Genomic DNA, 20,082 nt, shown 5'->3' on the forward strand with positions numbered 1-20,082 from the left:
GTGATGGAAGCAATGCAAAAGGGATAATTTAAAGGAAAGATGTGAGTTGGGTTTGTCTCTGCTGTGGATACGGGGGCACCTGAGGAGCATTCAGATGTTCAGCAGGAAGTTACGTCTCTGGGTTTGGAGAACAGAAGGCAATCTGGGCTGAACTCATGCAGCCAATAGAATCGCTTACTGAGGGTGATGGGAAGGAAGAGACCAAGAGAGGACATGAAGAACCTCAGCATTTAAAAGGAGAAGAGCAATAGAATGGGAATGTAGGCAGAGTGGGGACCCAGGAGCCAAAGGTGAAACTGTTTACCCATGAATACATAAAGCAGCTGAAGAGGCGGATGCTTCTGGCAGGGGCAGCCAGGAGATTGAGAGGGACAGAACAAAATTCCATAAGCAAAATTTGTATGCATCAGACACAAGAGTTTTGACTTTCCTTTCTGCAAGAGTGATTTGGTTATTAATTTTCACCTACAACACAATTTTGAAAATTAAAATTTATATAGAGATAATTGGAGATTCACATGCAGCTGTAACGTACAATGTAGAGAGGTAAGACACAAGTTTTCAGAAGCTTACTTTATTTCCACCATAGCTTCAGAATTTTCTCGTGTTTGTCCGTGTCTCCTAAGGGTGCTTATCCGGGGCAGAACTTCGTACACTACGTCTGGGGTGGAGACAGGTGAGGGAAGCAGACCCTAAGCAGTGAAGGGGTAACTCAGCCCATGGACGTGGGTGGCAGAGTGGCTGGGGGGGGCACTGAGAGAAGGAGCTTTGGGTGCGGGTACCTAGAAGGCCTTTCACAGACAGAGGCTCTCGGGAGAGTTTTTGGATGGAGGCCTGGATTTGGGAATGGAAGCTGCAGAGGCAGTAGGTCCCGGAGTGCCTTTCTGCATCTAGGCCAGGTGGGCACCACTGTGCTGACATCAATGTTGCTTTTTTTTTTTTTGACGAAGGACATACTTGTTAACTCATGTGTGTGCTCCATTCCATCACCAGAATGCTCTCACATGCCCATCTGACGGTGCCCCTTCCCTGCTCAAAACTCCCCTGTGGCCTCTGCCTCTCCTGCTTCAGCTCTCAGCTCCTGCCACTCCAACCCCGAGATCTCTCTCACCCTGGGGTCTTCACTCCTGTGGCCTTGGCCTGGAAAGCTCTCTTCACACTCCACCCTTTCACTGACCATCCCCAATGACCTTTCCAGAAGGCCTTCTTCCCTCCCTCGGCCAGTGCAGGCACCTGCCATGGCCCCGGTGGCATCCTTGGCTCACGCTATTGTTGTAAGAACTGCACTGTATCAACAGTCCGCTAAACAGTACGTTCCATGAGGGGTCGTGCTTCATTCCAGGCTGTATCTCCAGTGTCTCACACAGGACGGGGACCTGGTAGGTGCTGAGTAGATATTTCAGCAAGGAAAACTGTTTGGACAGAGGCGTGCATTTGATGGTTATGGTGGTTAGAGAGCCGGTAGAACTGGCACCAGAGGAGTGGGTGAGATGTCCCCGGGGAGGACTGGGTGCAGAGTCCTAGGGAGCCCCAGCATTGAGGGCTTGCAGGTTTGCAGAGCACTCAGGGAGACCAAGAAGAAATGGTTAGGAAGGCCAGAGGAAAGGCGAGGGAGTCCGGTGTCCCAGCACAGAAAGAGTTTTTAGAGGCAGGGGAAGTGGTCCATAGTGCCAGAAGTGGGTGCACCCCTTCCGTCTCCCCCCAGCCGGAGCACCTGGTGGGGGGGGCAAGCAGGGCTCCTCTGCATCCCCCCGAATCTCACATATTCCAAGGCTCTTCAAAAGGCCTTAGAGTAGGAGAGCCGGGGGCAAGGAGGCATGAGAAGGGGGCTGTTCCTTGGGACTCTTGAGTTTCAGTACTGGCCCCACCGCCGCGGGTTTGGGTGACCTTGGGGAGCCCCGCTTCCTCTCCGACCTCAGTCTCCCTGTAGGTACTCGGCGGACGCTGCGTGCCCAGGCGGGGAGCTGGGGAAAGGTGGCAGAGGCAGGGCCCGGTTGGAGGCGGGACCGCCCACTGCGGCGGGCAGGGACCTCCAGGGCCCAGGGAGGCGGTGCACCGGGCTCCTCCCCCGGGGCGGGGGTCGCAGAGCTGGCAGCTGGCGGCCCGCAGCTGCAGCCTCTGCACCTGCCGCGGCCAGACGGCGCGGGCGCGGCCGGGCCCTACACCCCCGCCTCCGGCTGCAGCCGCGGCGCGGGAGGCGGAGCCCGAGCGGATCCCGAGCCCAGACGCTGCCCAAGCTTTGCCGGCGTCCGAGCCCGCCGCCCCGGGCGGGGCCGTCCCTCGCCAAGAGCGCCAGGTCCCGGTCCGCGCGGGTGGCGCCTCCTCTGCAGGTAAGGGCGAGGTCCCGGCGCCGCAAAGTTTCAGGGGGACTGCCAGTCCCCGCGCCGCGGGCCTGCGAGAGCTGCACACTGCCTGCCGCTGGGCTTCCTCCCGGCCGCCCTCCACCGTGAGCTCTGCTTGCACCACCGGCCCCGGATGACCCGCGACCACCTCCAGTCGTCTTGCCCTGACTCCTGAGTGAGCCTGCGTGCTCGTTCAGGGCCTGCAACGCTTAAGTCTTTATACAGTATCAATGTGTTGCTTAAGTTTTCGAGATCGCAGGGTGTAGTGCAAAGAGCGGCAAACCAGGAGACAGGAGCCCTGGGTTCGGGTGCGGCCAGGGCCAGCGCCAACTTTCTGAGTGACCTCCGACCAGCCTGCCCTGCCGGGTCTCAACGGCCACACCTGGACCGGGAGGGGTTCGCCAGGGACGATCACCAGAAACGCCATGCCTGTGTTGCCAATTTGTGAGTCAAGGGGCACCCCCGAGTGCCTCCGCTCCAGGGTTCCTTGGGGGTGGACAGGAATGTTGGGACCCGCCTAAGTCAACATCAGGGGTCAAGTTGCAAACCCGCAGCAGCTTTGGCTGAGCTTTAAGAGGGGTGTTGAGTCAGCCCCAGGGAATAGTCACTACTCCCAAGGCTGGGAGCTGGTCCCTGGCTCCTGGTGGCTCCTCTGCCATCCAGTGGCTGTGTGTCCTTGGGCGATACCCCCCCTGCTGTTGCAGCCCTAATGAAAGGGGGTGGGAGGAGTGTGCACAAGGTGATCACTGAAGTCCCTTCCCTGTAAATCTGCAGTTAGAGGCAGTTTGGGTAGAGGCAGTATTTTACCCAGAATCCACCCAGCACTTGCAAATGGGTGCTCAGAAAATAAAGGAGGCTTTTGCAGTTTACTTTGGGAGTCCCGAAATAGATAGGGCAAGCACTGGCGAATGCTAGCCTTTCCTCCTTCGGCGTTTTGGGCCATCATAAAATATTCAACGGCGTGATGATTTGTTTTCAAAGTGGCTTATAGATCAGGAAGCGTTTCTGTTGGTGAGTCAGTTATTTTTGTGAAAACCTCAAAATAGTTGTTTGGGGGGGGGAAATAACGCATAGTTTTAGGAGTCCCAACACAGAGGCCAGCATCTACCCGTGTCTAGTCCAAAGCGATGGTTGAGATGTTTTCCAATCAAGCTGATATAAAATCACGCCAGATCAGGCGTTCTTGGGTGGGCGCTCAACCTCTGTGTGCTGGGAGAGACCTCCAATGTTGCAAATGCGTGTTTCGCAGGACAGGTGAATTCTGGAGCAGCCCCAGCAGAACAGGCTCCAGATTTGCTCATCCTAGAAGGTGGACTTTGTTTTTTTGCCCAGTCTCTTTCCCTCCTTGTGTGGCAGCGATCACTTGTTTCCCCAGCGTGCCCGTGAGATCCATTACTATGAAAAGATTCTTATGGAAGTGAGTGTAGCATCTTATTTCTTTCCTTGACTTCTTGGTTTTAAGCTTTATGAAATCGGAGGACTAGTGAGAGTGTGGTTTGTGCTCCGAATGGAGCAGGGAGAAAGCAGAACCGTGGTACATATTCACCTTTCCCGCCCAGTACTCTGTAGTTGGAGCTAATTTGTCCAGAGCCTTTAATCTCTCAGATGCATTCAAATGCCACCCAAATCTTTATCTTCTTCATTCTTCAGTGGTTCAGCAAGCACTTTCTCACCGCTAATTCAGGAAGACGCAAGCAGGGAAAATGCTAATCAGCCGTACCCTCAAGGGGCTCAGATTCTGGGAGAGATGAAGAGGATTAGAGTACAGGTTGTGTTTCGGGAGCTACTAACACCTGGGACCTCTGGGAGCACTGAGCAGTGTGAGTTCGAATGGAGACATGGAGGAAAACTGTACCCTGGAAGGCAGGAGACAGAAGAGGATTTCAGAGAGTGGAAAGGCGATTTCAGGTCAAGGAGAGGGTCTGAGCGAAGCTACAGAGGCAGGAAAGTGTGGGGCCCAGGTGGGAGACAGTGAGTCTGGTGGAAGCACGAAACACTTCAGAGCAGAGGACCATGGATGAAGTTTCAGGAGGCACTGACCCTGGCCTGGAATCCACACTGGCTTTGGGATACTGGGCCTTTGAGCCTTGCTATTCTCACTCATGAAAGGGGAGTAATAGTAATTCCAAACTCACAGGGCTGAATGAGAATGTGCGTGAAAGTGCCTGAGTGTTTGCTTACAAAGGGTGTTCGATGGCAGTTCCCTTCAGTAGCGCGTTGGCGGGCAAGCTCCGTGAATGTCTCTAGACGCCATTGGGGTATCAGATGGTGCTTTTCGTTTCAGCAGGTGTATTGACTTAGAACCTCACCACCAGGGTGGAGTTCCTGCGAGCATGTCCTTTGTATTCAAGGTGTCTCCTGATTCAAGGGGCAGGGGCTTTTTCTCACTTGGAGGGTGCTCAGCTCGGGCGCTAACAGCCACAGCAGCCGGCCTTGTGAGTGCTGTTAAGTGCTGGGAAGCTGCAGAGGGGTCAACTGGAATAGGCAGTTCCTGCCTCCCACAAGCTTATCACTACATGCTCAAGGACCCGAGTGAAGGGATTTGACAGTCAGACACAGTTACAAATATATCAGCATTGTCCACGCATGCTGGGAATGGGGCGCTGGCTCCTACCTGCCTTGGTGTAGCTCACTGGGGATTTGTAATAGCCAAGGAAGGAGACAAGGACAGATGGAAAGGACAACGGGGTGATACCTCGTGACCCCGAGCAGCGTTGTGTAGCGCCCACAATACCACACTTTATTTGTTCATTCAACACCTATTCCTAGAACACCCACTCTGTGCCAGAGAATTATCCCAGGTGCTCTGGGGTACATTGGAACAAAAGGGAAGACCCCTGCCTTGCTGGGTTTACATTCTAGTTGGAGAAACACAGTAAACAAGTAAATACATAAATAATTACAAGTCGTGCTAAGGGCTGGGGAGGAAATAAGCAGGGTAATGTGAGAGAAGGTAAGGGGGGTGGTGCCCCCTTTGAGGCTGGACAGGGAAGGCCCATCTGCTTCACTGAGAGCCGAAGGAGGGCAGGCGCCAGTCGTGACGAGAGTCAGGGAGCACAGCCCAGCTCTGCAAAGGCCAGAGCGGCTTCATGTGCGGGAAGGCAGACCCTGGAGCCACACCACCTGGATGTGAGTACTGGCCCCTCCAGCAACTGGATGTATTCCACCATCAGGTTATTTATTCTTCTGGGCTTCGATTTCTTTCTCTAAATGGGGGATGATAATAACTTGACCTAACAGGGTTGTGAGGATTCAATGAGTTGAGGTATGCAAAGTTCTCGGAATAGGGCCAGGTATGTAGGAAGCACCAATTAAAGTTCAGTTGTGGGGGGTGGAGGGTGGAGAACTGTTCCAGGCAGAGGGAACAGCAAACACGAAGGCCTGGAGGCCTGAAAGGGCTTAGTGTGCTGTTGGGCTAGATGGGCTGTCTGCACTGACATCATCTGTGCTGACATCATCCGCGTGGTTTTGGGGGGTGCTCTAGAGCTTGTTGTCTGCCCCTTCCATACAAAACAACGGTTTGGGAGTTTTGAAAAGAGGAGCACTCAGCCTCGGTGCGCCCACCTGCAAGATCAGGCCCTGAGTGGTGTATGGTGGGCTGCTGCTGCTGCTGCTGCGTTAGGGGCCGTCGACTGTGGACCCTCTTCTTCAGGACCTCTTCCCTCCCTCCCTCCATCTCTCTTTCCCTCTCTAACTCTCCCTCTGTTGCCCCTCCTCCTTTCCTGCCTGTCCCCCCGCCTTTCCTCCCTTTTCCTCATCCTCTTTCTCATCGGCAAGCCCTGAAGAGTAGAGACCCTGGAGGTGCTCATCTGTATGCAAAGGGGAAGCATGGGTAGGGCTGAGCCACCAAAGGCGGCCTTGCCCACTCACAGTGGGGCAGATGGCCGGCGTCCCTCTCCCACTCCTGGGCTGGAATCTCCACAGCAGGGGGCCTAGGCATCTCTGAACTCACCGTCTCTCCAGATCCTGCCTCGCTGACATCTAGTCACTCATCAAGTCATGTCATTTTGACTCCTTAAATCTCTCTCAAGCATGCCCTCACATTTCCATTCTCTCTCTGAACATCAGGCTTCTGTTTTCTTTGAAGTGGGGCCCAGAGAGCTTTACTGGGTCCGTTGTATGAAGGTAATGAAATCCAGAGTCCTCAGCCCGGGAGACATGGTGGGCTGACTCCCACCCTACCCTCAGTCCCCGAGTCCCCTAGTCCCCCTCCTCCCTCATCCACTCCCTCCACCACAGTTAATCCCACCCACTCCCAGGTCTCTAGGCCTTTGCTCCTCCCTTTGGCCCCTCTGCCTAGCATGTGCCTCAGCCCTGGTGGACTTGCTCGCGCCTATAGGCCCAGCTCAAACCCTATCTGCCCTAGGAACTGTCTTCCAGATCCCCTTGTCCCAGGGTTTTCATCTTCTCCTGATCTCCCACCCCACTTAGTACCTCTCACAGAGACCCCATTGTTGTCAATGGTGAAGGGTTTTGTGTGTGGTCACTGGTGCCTGTGGCCATGGCCTTGAGAGTCCCTGGGGGGGGCGGGCACAATGTCCCTTTTACCTTCACCCTACAGCCCAGCCCTAGTGCGTGTGTTTGCTGCACTGGATTGAGAAAAGTGCATGTGTTTCTTTGCCTGTGATCTTCCTGAGATGCAGTTTGGGTCGAGTCAGAAACACGATGCTTGAAGCTCAGGGTTGTCGCTCTCGGCTGAACTCATTCGCGGCACCCAGATGCCTCGCGATGTAGGTCCTTCACCTGAGGAAGGGTTGACGTAACCGCAAAGATGAGCCTGAATTTTGACTTTATCTCTTCCATACAGCCTAGTTTAATAAATATCCTATGTAAAATTTGAACCTTCAAGCTAGGTACACTTGGAAATAATTGTTTATATCATAAAAGGATTCTTCGCTATACCAAAAGGTCTGGTAGTAGAAAGCTTTCCAACACCAAACACGCCTGTGCACTTAACACCATTCAGTACATAAGATTTTGATTCCTGCACAGTTTCGGCAGCTGTATCTTTCCTGTAGTCTAAAGTATACACCAAACTTCATATGCATTCATGGAAGCAGGATAACACAGTCTTCAATTTGTTTTGCTAACTACTGATTACATTCTGCAGCTCTGATAATGAGAGTTAAAAAATTAACTCTCTGCCTGAAGGACAGTGGGAAGCTCAATTTGGGGCTTGGCCAATGGGTGGGAGGGCAGTGAGCCATTATTTGCACTGAAATGCCACTATTTTCAGGGACCCACCCGATGTTTGGAGACTTTTTGCCAGTGATTAGAAATTGTTCGGGTTCCCAGCCTTCTCACAAGCGGCTGCCAAATGGTGTGTGTATGTAACACGGACTCTTTGGGGGGGGGGGCGGGAAGAGAAAGCACTACTTATGGGCTAGAAAAGATATCTAAAGTATGAAAGTATGTGCTTTTGAAATCTCTTGAGAAATTATCTGAGCTCCGCCGCTTCAGTAAGAGTAGCATGGCAAATTTTCAAAATGCTGAGGGGAAAGAGCTTCAGAGGAATTCACCCGGATGCGACAGTGCTTAGTGCTCTGAGATTTTGACTAAAGAGAAGACAGATGTGCAGGCAGACGAGAAATGCTGTGTTTCCTGTTCTCTGAGTATCCAGACTGTCGGGTGTCTGCCAGAGCTTGTTGTGACCATCGATGGCAGTACCATCCCCCCAAAACACAACCTCCCCGAGTTCTACATTGTGAGTGTCAACATAATTGAGCTTCAGAGTTACTGCTCGGTTGTTTCCTTAGTTGCAAACGTAGAATTCAGAAGGATGCAAAAGGAAAAGCAGTTATTCACATAAAGATGAGGGCGCCATTTATTTATTTTAATGAAATTAATTCAATTGGTAGCTGGAGCCTCTGTTCTCTCTGGTTTTCCGTGGAGATGGACATCAAGCCCAGGCTGTCCCTTGCTGCTTGAGACGTGTGCTGTTGGCTCCTGGTCAGGTTAGGGGGTGATGTTTGTATGGAAATGTATGCTCTTCCTCTTTCTTCCTTCCTGGGGGTGGGGGACATTTTGTACATAGGAGCGAGAAGTAATTAGGTCTTTCCTGAGCTCACCCATGGGTAGGTGCAGTACTTAATTCTTTGCAAAAGCTAGGTAATATGTTTCTTAGAGCATTTCCTGTCTATATTCCAAAAACCTAGATTCACGCAGGGTACTTCAGCTGACAGCCAGGACCTTCCGTCAGGGCTGCCAGCTTGGGAGATGATCCAGAGCTGCCTTTGTCTGGTGCAGGAATTCCCCCAGCACAGCCTGCCTCCCTCTGCCCAGACCAGCCAGTCCCTGGGACACAGCTACGCCGTTGTCAGTTGGCTCTGATTATTAGAAAGTTCTTCATTCTGCTAAATCAAACTCTTCCTCCGGGCAGTGGCTGACCCGTTGGTCTTGACTCTGCCCTTAGAAGCCCTGCCCCCAAATCCATTTCTTCTTAGCCCCTTGGACATTCAAAGACAGGGATCAGCTCCCTGAGACTTCAGCAGGATGTCCCAGTTTATCCAGGGCCCTGGAAAGGACAGAGCCAAGGGGTGACACAGCCGGGCAGGTGGGGCCTGGCCAGCCTGGAGGACCGCAACAGCTTCACTTCAGAGTCTGCCCTGTTAGCAGAGCCAGAGGCCCAGTCAGGCTCCCTGTGGTCCCCCTAGAATTTGCTGTTGGCCCCCTTATGGGCTCTTTACCGGCCACTGGGGGACTGCATGCACATTGGTGTCAGAGAGGCCTGGTGGGCTGTGGAGGAGGGTGTCCCTAACCAGTGGCTGGGTGACTCAGCCCCCTCTCTGGGACTCGGATCCCTCAGCAGTCCGATTACGTCTGAGGTGCTGTATTGGTTTCCTGTGGCTGCTGGGACAAATCACCAGCAGAAATTCGTTCTCTCGCAGTTCTGGAGACCAGAAGTCTGAAAGTGTCAGCGTCGGCAGGGCCCACTCTCTCTGGGGGTCCTAGGGGAGCGTCCTTTCTGTGCCTCTTCTGGCTCCTGGCACTTCTTGATTTGTGGACACGTCACTCCAGTCTCTGCCTTCTTGGTCCCATTGCCTCCTTCTCTTCTCTCTATGTCGAATCTCTCCCTACCTCACTCTTGGAAGGACACTTGTCGTGGGATTTAGGGCCCACCTGGATAATCTGGGATAAACGTCTGCCTGAAGATCCTTAACTTAATTACATCTGTAAAGACCCTATTTTCCAAATAAGGTCACATTTACAGGTTCTTGGGGTTGGGGTGTGGGCATACGTTTTAGGGACCACGATTCATGCAGCCTTTGGGTCTCCGCTTTCTCTCCACCTGTGTGACTGTCTTTTCTCTCAGCTGTATTTGAACCCAGCTCTCTGGAGCCACCAGCCTCAGGTCTTCCCTCTGCACGTCTCTTGCCTCTTTTTCCTGCAGCATCGTGGCTGCTGCTGTGAAGATGCCAGGCTGCTGTGTTCATCCCTAATCCACGGCTGTGGCTGGGGCTCAGGAAACAGGCCTTGCTGGTCCCTCCTTTTCCCCAGCGCACTCTAGATAGTCAGTGGAGTTTTTATCAATGGGAAGGAGAAGCTGTGGCTATTAAAATATTCATTACCAGTTCTTAGACTTAGGGGAGATCCCACAGTGAATGTGCTCTAGCCAGAGGAGGGACACATAGAGGAAGACTTAATGTTCTTGTGTTTCCCCTCTAATTTTGTCCAGGATTGGCTCATTCAACTTGAGGGAAATTATTTATATTCTCAGTGCCCAAGTACATATCTCTGTTAAAAAAAAATCAGGAGAAATTCTGCTTTGTAGCCCTGAAAGTGTTCTGTAGTGTGACCTTCTTGCCCTTGAACTAGCCTGTTTTAGAAGACCCAAGTCTGCTGGTGGCTAACGGGCTCTCCAAATGCAATGTACAACAAAATGTGCTTCTCTCCAAAAAGTGTGTGTGCCACTTGGTTTGCAGTTGATATTCCAGAGTGCCCAAAAGGCCTAGGGCCAGCAGGAGCAGGGAGTCTGGAGAAGCTGGCTGTAGAGTGGGGGAGGCATGAGGAAGAGGGACAGTGGCTCGAGAGGGGCTGGCACCAAGCAGCTCCAGACTCTGCTCACGGCTCTCATTACGGCTCCAGAATGGCCAGCTCACACCTCCCAGAGCTTCCTCCTGGACTGCTGCTCGTGCCGTTCAATGTGCTTTGCTAAGAATGGCCTGCAAGCTCTGGCCGGGTGACTCAGTTGGTTGGAGTGTCGTCCTGTACACCAAAAGTCTGCAGGTTTGATCCCTGATTGGGGCATATATGTAGGTTGCAGGTTCATTTCCTGGTTGGGGTGCGTACAGGAGGCAACCAGTCGATGTCTCTCTCTCACATAAATGTCTCTCCCGCTCTTTCTCCTCCACTCCCTCCTTCCTCTAGGATGGAGGTGGGAAGGCACAGGAGGACACAGGTTAATCATTCCCTGCCCTGTCTGCAGCTGGCAGCAAGTCAGAGCAGGGCAGGGTGCTGTGTGTTACAGAGACACATGGGAGCCCAGCAGAGGGTTGGCCATGTCTTAGTGAGACCCGGGAAGGCTTACAGGAGGGACTGGGATTTAAACTGAGCCCTAATGAGTAGTAAGAGAGAGAGAAAGAGGGGAAAGGCCAATAGAGCAGTACCCCTACCCACAGGTACCCTCAGTTGTGTCCCCATCAGGACCCCAGCTTGCCCTCCTGCTGGTCGCCCAGCCAGAGCTGAACTGAAAGAATCTCACTGTTGAAAGGGACCTTAAGGATTAGCTAGTCAGGCAGATATTCCCACTGAACTGCTTGGAGCCCCAAGAAGAAGAAAACAGGAGCAGTTAAGAGCTCTCTGCTTCTCATTTTGCTTCTGGGTTTAAGGAACAGCAATTTTCCATTTGACAAAGCTTGCCTGGTGTAGCCACTGGTAAATATCCCCACGTGAAAATGTTCTGCTTCGTCTGGGAAGTCTTTTCCAGGCCCGGAAGGCTCTCCCATTCCTGCCCCCTCCCTCCCTCCCAGGTAACACTCCCCAGGCCGTGTGGTCGCAGAGTGTTTGTTTCTGTGGAGCCTGCCCCACTTGACTGGGAGCTTCTCTGGGGCAGGAGCTGAGCCCCGCTGCTCACTTAATCCAGCGCCGAGAAGAGGGCTCAGTCCTGGGCCTCATTGCTGACTGATGAGATGAAGGGCTGCCTTTGTGACAACTGCCTTACTTGCATCTGGCTCCCAGCTGCCCTCAGCGCTTTTTACTGTCACCAGTGGTATCCTAGCCAAGTCAGGGGCAAATCTGAGCCACTGTCTCTCTGCCTTCCACCTGCTCCCAAAGTGGGTCTGGCCCATCAGCCTTGCACCAGGGAAGGGTGGTCCCTGCTCTCTCTACTTCCAGAGGATGAGGAGGCCACAGACCTAATGTCCAGTTTCTGGAGCCGCCGCCTGTTGTCCTGGGACATGGCTGAGCCCACCCATGGACTTGGTCATTTGGTCCAGCTGGCTATTCCTTAGTCCCCTGAAGCCTCATGACTAGGGTCAGGGGGCCAGTGGGGTGCAGGAGATGGTGCTGGGCTTTTTACTGAGTCAGGCCCGAGTTTTCTAGCTGCATGGCCCAAGGCACATTACTTACTTGTTTATGTAATTGGTTATCTGTGAATGTTAGAATTACAGAAGACATGAGGAGAATATGATCGCCGTCTTCCACCTACACATGGTAAATATTCAATAAATGTTAATTTCCTTTTTATGTTATCTGAAGGGAGGAGAGAAAAGAGACTAGTTCCATGTGTTAGAGACTCTTCAGACCCAAACGTAGTTCCCTGCCCCCACCCCCTCCGTCATCCTTTCCAAATTCAGTTAAGCCCCTCAGCCTGCTAACCCCTCAGGCATTGCTAACAACTTGGATTTCTTTCTCTCTGCTAATTACCACCGACTCTCTGTGTGCATTTGGACAGGTGGCTTCCCCTGTCTGGGCCTCAGTGTCCTGCCTCTGGACTGGGTTGTTCCTAGGGTCTTTTGTAGCCCTGGCGCTGAATTTAATTCCACAGCAAGGGTTGATCACCCACTATGTGGAGGGTGATGATCTCGGACTCGGGGCACACAGGGGTGGAGCAATAGTCAGCAGCCTTGTAGCGGTCACAGCCCAGTGTGGGGACAAACAAGCAAAGCATTGTGATGAAAGCTATGGTAGGGGCTGAATCCAGAGCTGGAGGAACCCAAAGCAGAATAGGGAGAGATGAAGAGACAAGCCACTTGAGGAATGCACGAGCTCTTTGCCTTCAGGGAAGAGTTGTTTAGAAATGCTTGTTGCCTGTATGAAAGCAGGAAAGCTTGAATGACAGAGACTGGTCCCTCCCAGGCGGCATCAGACTCTTCCCTTTGAATTGGAGTTATCAATATGGAAAATCCCAGCAGAGATGGCAAGCATTAGGGGCCTTGTTTTCTCTCTTCTCCTCCTGACTTCCTGCAAAGAAAAAAATTTCCACATCTCCAGAATACATTGACCTTTACTCACAGAGCCCTTGGGATGTGCAGTGGAGTTTAACAAGGACCGTCTGTGTGCCTGACTGAGGAATGTCTAGGTAGACGCGGAATTACATCCCTAGAGGGAATTAATCTATCTTTTGCCACATTTGTGTTCAAAGCTAATTTTTAAAGCAGTCTCAATTTTCCCCGTTGTCTGAATGATAGTTAGATGCGTACAGACTGTGCACTCTCATCCCTTCTCTCGTATTTATTCTACCCAATTTTATTGGTTAGATTCTATAGGCTTTTATTGATCATCTATTGTAAGGTAGCTCGGTGTTGAGAGGCCAGGGGTGTGAGAGAATGTAGCAGGGTCCAGAAGTTTCTTTTCTAGCTGGACTGATAACATGTCTACCCAGGAGTCAGTGCGCAGAGCGGCCTGTCTGCTGGGGACTGCTGAGTGGGTCGGTGTGAGTGCCAGGGTCCCCGCCCCAGGCAGGGAAGTGTGGAGAGACGGATGGTGAGGATGGTTCTCCACGAGGCTTTTGGAGGAGTCCGCACGGACAAGGGCCGGGGGCTGCGAGCAGGGCCGAGGTGCAGGGAAGAGCAGAGCAGCAGGGGGACTCAGTGGGCGCTGACTTCTCAGTCTCATCTTCAGCCCCTCGCTTTTGTGCCTCATAGCGAAAATGGAACCCAGAACCTTTCAGTGTGTCTCATGGCCTCTGCTCATGCGGCTCCCTTTGCCTGGTCTGCTCTGAGCCCTCACTCACCAGGAAAACTCCAAGCCATCCTTCATTCGAGCCTACTTCTGCTGTTTGGCCCTCGTTAACTCTCCTCTCCAAGCTTTCATCATGTTGTTTATGCGTCTCACTTAGTGTGGTGCCAGGAGCACTGCAGACCCCTGAGAGATGTCAGGCAAATAAAAGGATGCGCGAATAAATGACTGATCACTGGGTCCCGAGTCGGACTGACCGCTGGTGCTGTGAAATGTTAATAGGAACGGAGTGGAGGGCACTGAGGTGAAAACGTGGGTGGCGGGTGCTGAGCGGGGAGACCACTGGGCTGTCTTGGGAGGTGGGGTGAGGGAAATAGCCTTTGGGGAGGGAATGGAATGTCGGCTTTTCTATGAATAGATGCCCGAGTGAGAAAAATGGCTCTGAAAAATACCTTAGGTACCAAACTCACGGGGGGTGGGAAATCTGCCCCCGGTGTAATCAAAGGGCTGCGGGTGAAGGCAGCCACAGGCTCCCAATAACTCCACTCAATGGGGGGTCAGTGAGAGGTTGGGGGGGCACTATCTTTCCCACTGACCAACGGAGTCAGTTCCGGATCTGGAGGGGGACCCGGCCCGGGCTGAAGCCTTACGAACGTGCGCAGTGTCCTCCCCAGAGGTGCATCTCGTCTCTGCGAAGGTGCCCCAAGCCAGCGATTTTCAGCCTGTGGCATCACGTGGCACACAAAAACTAATTACTAAAACTCTGTAGCACAACCAAAAAAGTAGATTGTATTTGTAGTCAGTCTGACGAAAACTAGGTATAATTTTGACCCACTCACACTGGACGTCCATTGTTCTGTGGCTGTTGTCTTTTTTTTTTTTTAATTTGACCATCTCAGGGACCAGAGGTCAGTGTCCCCGACTAAATGGTCAGGTACTGCATGTTTTAAAGATTCTTATGGCACAACAGTAGAAAACCACCACCCTAAGTGAGTAATTAGGGGTATTATGCCAAGGTGTTTATCTCAACATTGTTTGGAATACAGACATTGCTGAAGTAAATCTAATGTGCCCCAGTCGGGCATCAGCTTTACAAATGGCACTCGTACCCATAGGACATGAAAAAGAATCTTGTAGCGTAGGGAAGAGACAGGAAAATTGTTCCACGAGGAAAATCAGGCTATCAACTGATATAGACAAACCCAATTATGTTGAAAATACGCATTTTCACCCAAAAGGTTGAAAGGGTAATTAGCAACTCGTAGGTGATAGTGCGTAACTTTTTATTTTCTTTTTTTTCCAAGAAGAAGACTTTCAAAATTTTCTACCAGGCACATATATTACTTTTATAATCAGAAGGGGAAAATGAGTGTTATGTAAGAGAAAGAGATAAGCCTTCGGAGAGCATTGTCTGAGCTCAGTCGGATTGAGAGCCGTACCGACACATCGTTTATCTTGCAAATCCCAGACAGGTAGTGTTTTCATGAGGAAGAGTGGTCATAGGTCCATTTGTGTGAGTGTATTTATAGAAGTGAAAGCTTTGGGGGAAGGAAATAGATTGATTTTTTTTCCCCTTGAACTTTTGAAATTATTTTTTCCACTCCATTTGTAATTGAGCCCAGAGAGCTATTCTTATTTCTTCCTTTCTTGGGTGCTGCTTTCGACCTGAAACTCTTAACTGCCTTAGAGTGTGGGTTTGGCTAAAATTATTGCCCTTGAAGTCTTCGCTGGGCTCTCAATGCTTAACCAGTGGAGTCCCAAGGAAGACCACCCTCAGAAATCTGTTGTGCTTTGCTCTCCGGTGTGTTTTGCCCCTGCGTCCTGGCACGAACCTGGTTAACCCAGTCGGAAACCACCCCTACTTTGTTGGGGTAGTTTCCTCAGCCACACGTCAGGGACTCAGAAGAAGGCACCTGCTTTGGGTGCTGTCTGTTGGGAAGGTTTATTTAGAGGCCAATCTGGCATCACCTTATCCTGTGAACGTAACATTAGTCTGCAGAAAAAGAGATCAGGGCTGGGTAGAATCTCTTTAAATATTAATTCTAGTGATGCCTTTTGCCACACATCTCCAAAGAGCTCAGAACATTTCACAGACATTACCTCATCATTAATCTTCGCAGTGTTCTGGGGTGAGAAGCTGATGGCAAATATTACGGTCTCCACTGGGGCAAAAGATAACATATATTTTAGATAATTAAAATAAACTGAGGAGTTGAACTGACTAGCTATCCACTAATTAAAAAAGTTGAAACAATGTTTTTGGTGGCTTCTCTCACAGTTGTCCTGTATTTCCTATGAATTAAGTTGTCTTTTTGCATTGTTTTGGCCACCAAAAAAACACTTATGGAGTGCTTACTGTGAACAAGCTACAGGATTAAGACTGTGGCTGGGAGGGAAGTTTAACCTCCTTAGTCCTACACTTAAGACCTTTGATGATATGGCTTCTCCCCAACATTCTGCCACTAAATCTCTTACCCATGCTTCACATACCTGTTGTTCCCCACATCCCTCTTCCTGAGCTTGTCTTCAGGGTAGCCCTGTGCCATCTCCCTTCTGTGTACTTTCTATGCCATTCCCCAGCCACCGTCCCCAGTGCCCTTCTCTCTGCCCCTAGCTCTCACTTTCCTATCCTTCGTAGTTTGGTGGCCTCTTCCACAGGCCTGCTTTGGTATCACCCACCCTACTGTATCCGTAGCTGGATGTGCTCTCCAATCACTTAACCCCCGAGACACTCTACCAGCCTCTCTGCTGTGGTCCTCACTAAATTTTACTTTGTGTTTTCGAGACTTATGTACACTCCTTGATGACATGTCAAGCTTCTTGACTGCAGAGATGGTCCAGTTCATCTGTGTGTCTCTCCCAGTGACTTGCCCATGTTACACGTCCAGGCACTTGTGTAAAGCAATGCGATGGACACAATTTCAGGCCTGAGTTGTGCGGGACCCTTTGGGGTGCAGAGGACAGGGGTCACTGCTAGCACCCTGTTTGGCTTGACCCTTCCTTTGGTGCTAGTCACTGAGGCCACGTGCTGCCTACACACCGGTTCTGTCCCCTTACTGCAACTTCCCGTCTTCCACCTGACAATTCGTATCTTAAAAATCACTCTTCTCTCTTGGCATTCTGGGGGACACAGGAAAAGAGAGGATTGCAGTGGTTTTAAGGGTCACCTTTGTGTTTATTTCTTCTTGCCTTTTTGTGCAAATCATCCATGCTGCATGGGACCCTTACTGAGCACGTTCTCTGTTCACACGAGCTGACACGAGGACTAGGAGTGACGTGTGCTCCACCTGTGGCCGGCTGTTGAGGCCGGCAGGTTATTTAATCTTCCTGTGGCATCGTTTCCCCATCTGTTAAGGGGGGATAATGTGCTTGAGGGTGACCTGCCTCCCTGGGATGCTGTGAGGCTTATCGATTTAATGCCATTGCTATTAACTTGAACCAAAGACGGCTGGACAGAACCGGCTGGAGAACAGGCACAGAATAAATACGACAACCATAAAACAGATGCCTCGTGGGACCTTGGGTGTCGTCTTCTGTGTTGCCCTTGGCACAGTCAGGCCATCGGGCACCTCTGGGGCTGGAAAGGCCCTAACAAGCTTATAGTCCAGCTCCCGGGTGCTCTGTGTGGCTGTGCATTAGTTGGTGGCACCAGGGACGTCATGAAGGTCCCTTCATGACATCATGAAGGTCCCAACTCTCAAGTCTGTGTCTGTGGCCCTTTTCAGGATGGGCCTTTCGGCTCTCTTGACTGATTTGGCATGACTGGTCCCATATTCTTTGTGTGTGTGTGTGGCAAAATACGTAGATCATAAATTTTACCTTTTAAAGACCATTTTAAAGCGCACAGTATAGCGGCATTAAGTGCATTCACAGTGCTGCACTGCCATTAACGCTGCCTGGTTCCTGAGCTTTTCCTCACCCCAACAGGGCGCCCTTCACCCACTACATGGCCACATCCTATTCCCTCCACCCCGAGCCCCTGGCAGCCGCTCATCTGTCTTCTGTCTCTGTACACTCACCTGTTCTGGGTATTTCACATGCATGTAGTCATGCCACATGTGGCCTTGTGTGGCTGGCTGCTTTCACTTAGCATATTGTTTCTGAGGCCTGTCCATGTTATTTTTTTAAAGTTTTTTTAAAAATTTACTTTCAGAGAAAGGAGAAGGGAGAAAGAAAGAGAGGGAGAGAAACATCAATATGTGCTTGCTTCTCATGTGCCCCTCTACTGGGACCTGGCCTGCAACCCAGGCATGTGCCCTGACTGGGAATCAAACCAGCGACCCCTTTGGTTCTCAGGCCAATTCTCAATCCACTGAGCCACACCAGCCAGGGACAGTCCTGTCCATATGTCATAGCATGTGTCAATATTTCATTACTTTTTATGGCTCAATAATATTCTATAGCACAGACACACCCTAATTGGTTTATCCATTCATCCACTAATGGACCTTTAGGTTGTTTCCATCCTTTGGCAGTCGTGCACAGTATCACTATGAATATTCATGTACGAGTGTTTGCTTGAACATCTGCTTTCAACTCTTGAGTGTATACCCAGGAGTGGAATTGCCAGGTCAATGGTCATTCCAGTTTAGCTTGTGGAAGTACCACCACCCTGTTTCCATGCCCTTTCCGGCACCCTCCTTCTCCCCAGGCTCCTCTGGTTGCTCTCAGTCCTCTCTGACCATTTCTTCTCAGGTTCCTTTATGATTCTCTTGGGTCTTCAGCCCCTGAAATGACAGTGCCACCCAGGGGCTCGCTGGGTGATGCCACCCAGGCTCTGTCCATTCCTTCCTTAGTGCTATTCATTCTACCCTAGTGGGGCTCAACCCCAGCTGCACATGCAACTGTAGGGGCTCCTTTAACAAACCTGGCCAAGCCCCACCCCAGACCGGTTAGATGCCCATCTCTGGGCCGGTGGAACTTGGGCCTTGGTGCCATTGAAAGGATCCCCGTGATTTTCACATGCAGCTCCCCTCAGAATAGCCATGCATGATCATGGTTTCCACCTGGTGATGGCCTAGTTTTTCTTTTCAGCTCCAGCTATCTCCTGGATATCTATAAATGTTCCTCGGGTTCCCCAGCTCAGCTGCTCTCAACTAAACTCTCCGCCTTTCCTTGCTAACCTTTCCTCGCTAACCTGCCCCCGCCCAGTGTTTTCTTCGTTGGTGAAAGGGACCACCATCTCCAGCCATCCAAACCCGAGACTTATCCGTGCCTTTCCTCCCTCTGTTATTCCAGTGTCGCCTTTGGTTGAGTCATTTTTCGATAATTCACCGCCCAGTAGTTCATAGTGAGGGCCATTGGAGAGAAATGCAGTCTAGGAATTATGTTAGAAAGACAAAAACACATCGATGAAACAGTTAAGTTACAACATAGACAAGAGGATAACCGGTAATTAACAGCATTACTCTAACTACCCTTACTGAGGACTTTCTTTGTACTATGAGTGCGTTCTGGTAGAACTTTATATAGAGGTCTGTCCAGAAAGAGTCCAGCCATTGTCCACATAATGAGAATGGTTTACATGACATCAATATAACCTGACAGCCAAGGGGAGTGGACTGGAATGTGCATGTGTGAACAATGGTGACTTGACTGCACTAGTCAGTGGGGCCTGTAGACTCTGTTGAGTGAGCATGTGTGCTGTGTGGCCACTGCATTCAGAATGACCGAGTGAGCAGAGCAATGAGTCTGCCTCCAATTTTGTGTTAAGTTTGAATGTTCCTCCATAGAAACTATTTAAATTATTCAGAAGACCGCAGCTGTGAGCAGCTGGTGATTGGTAGCTTCATCATGACAACACACCCACTCACACATCATGTCTCATGCAGTTTTTTGGCAAAACATCAAATCATCCAGGTGACTCAGCCCCACTACAGCCCAGATTTAGTGCCCTGTGACTTCAGGCTTTTCCCAAAGTCACTTTCGAAAGGGAAGAGATTTCAGACCATTGATAAGATTCAGGAAAATACAACAGGGCATCTGATTGTGACTGGGAGGGAGAACTGTGTGAGGTCCCAAGGTGCCTACTTTGACAGGGACTGAGGCATCATTGTCCTATGTACAGTGTTTCTTGTATCTTTTATCTTCTTCAATAAATGTCTCTATTTTTCATATTAATGGCTGGATACCTTCTGGACAGACCGTGTGTGTGTGTGTGTGTGTGTGCATACATATATAAAATCTAATCTACTGTGAGGTTGGTGAAGTCAGCCCACTTCACATGTGACAGTTCTGGCTCAGGGAGGCTGAGGTTCTTGTCCAGGAATGTGTGGTTAGCACATGCTTAGTGAGAGTTAGGATTGGAACCCAGGTCATGTCAAAACCTGTGTCCTTGACATGAGAGGCCACTGGGGAGGAGCTTGTAGCTCAGAAGCACTGTCAAAGCATGCAAGGAGGAGGGTCAGTATGTGACTGCCAGCCGAAATCATCCATGCCCACGAGAGCGCTCTGAAGACTCTAGAGGATGGTGCAAAACCCTTGCGACCTTCGCTCGTGTCTCTCACAGGTCACTTCTTCAAGTCTATGAATTACTAGGTGTTTACAGACTCCTTCAAGGTGAGAACTGCGCTTGCATGTCTCAGTGTCTCCTGCAGCCCCTGTACCTGGCACACTGTTGCTG

At 50.9% G+C, this 20,082-nt stretch overlaps 1 protein-coding gene across 3 annotated transcripts in view; it reads left to right on the forward strand.

The window, feature by feature from the left end:
• Positions 1 to 20,082, forward strand: part of FRMPD1 (FERM and PDZ domain containing 1) — a 122,235-nt gene that overhangs the window by 43,438 nt on the left and 58,715 nt on the right. The window contains exon 1 of one of the 3 annotated variants that reach the window (XM_037035757.1): positions 2,222 to 2,330. The exons of 1 other annotated variant lie outside the window; for it this stretch is intronic. The gene's annotated coding sequence lies outside the window, so the exon portion shown is untranslated. One more of the 3 variants, XM_037035755.1, reaches the window with a different exon arrangement.

This window comes from Sturnira hondurensis, unplaced genomic scaffold (assembly GCF_014824575.4).
Source record: "Sturnira hondurensis isolate 20B ecotype Veracruz unplaced genomic scaffold, ASM1482457v3 Scaffold0022566, whole genome shotgun sequence".
NCBI lineage: Eukaryota > Metazoa > Chordata > Mammalia > Chiroptera > Phyllostomidae > Sturnira > Sturnira hondurensis.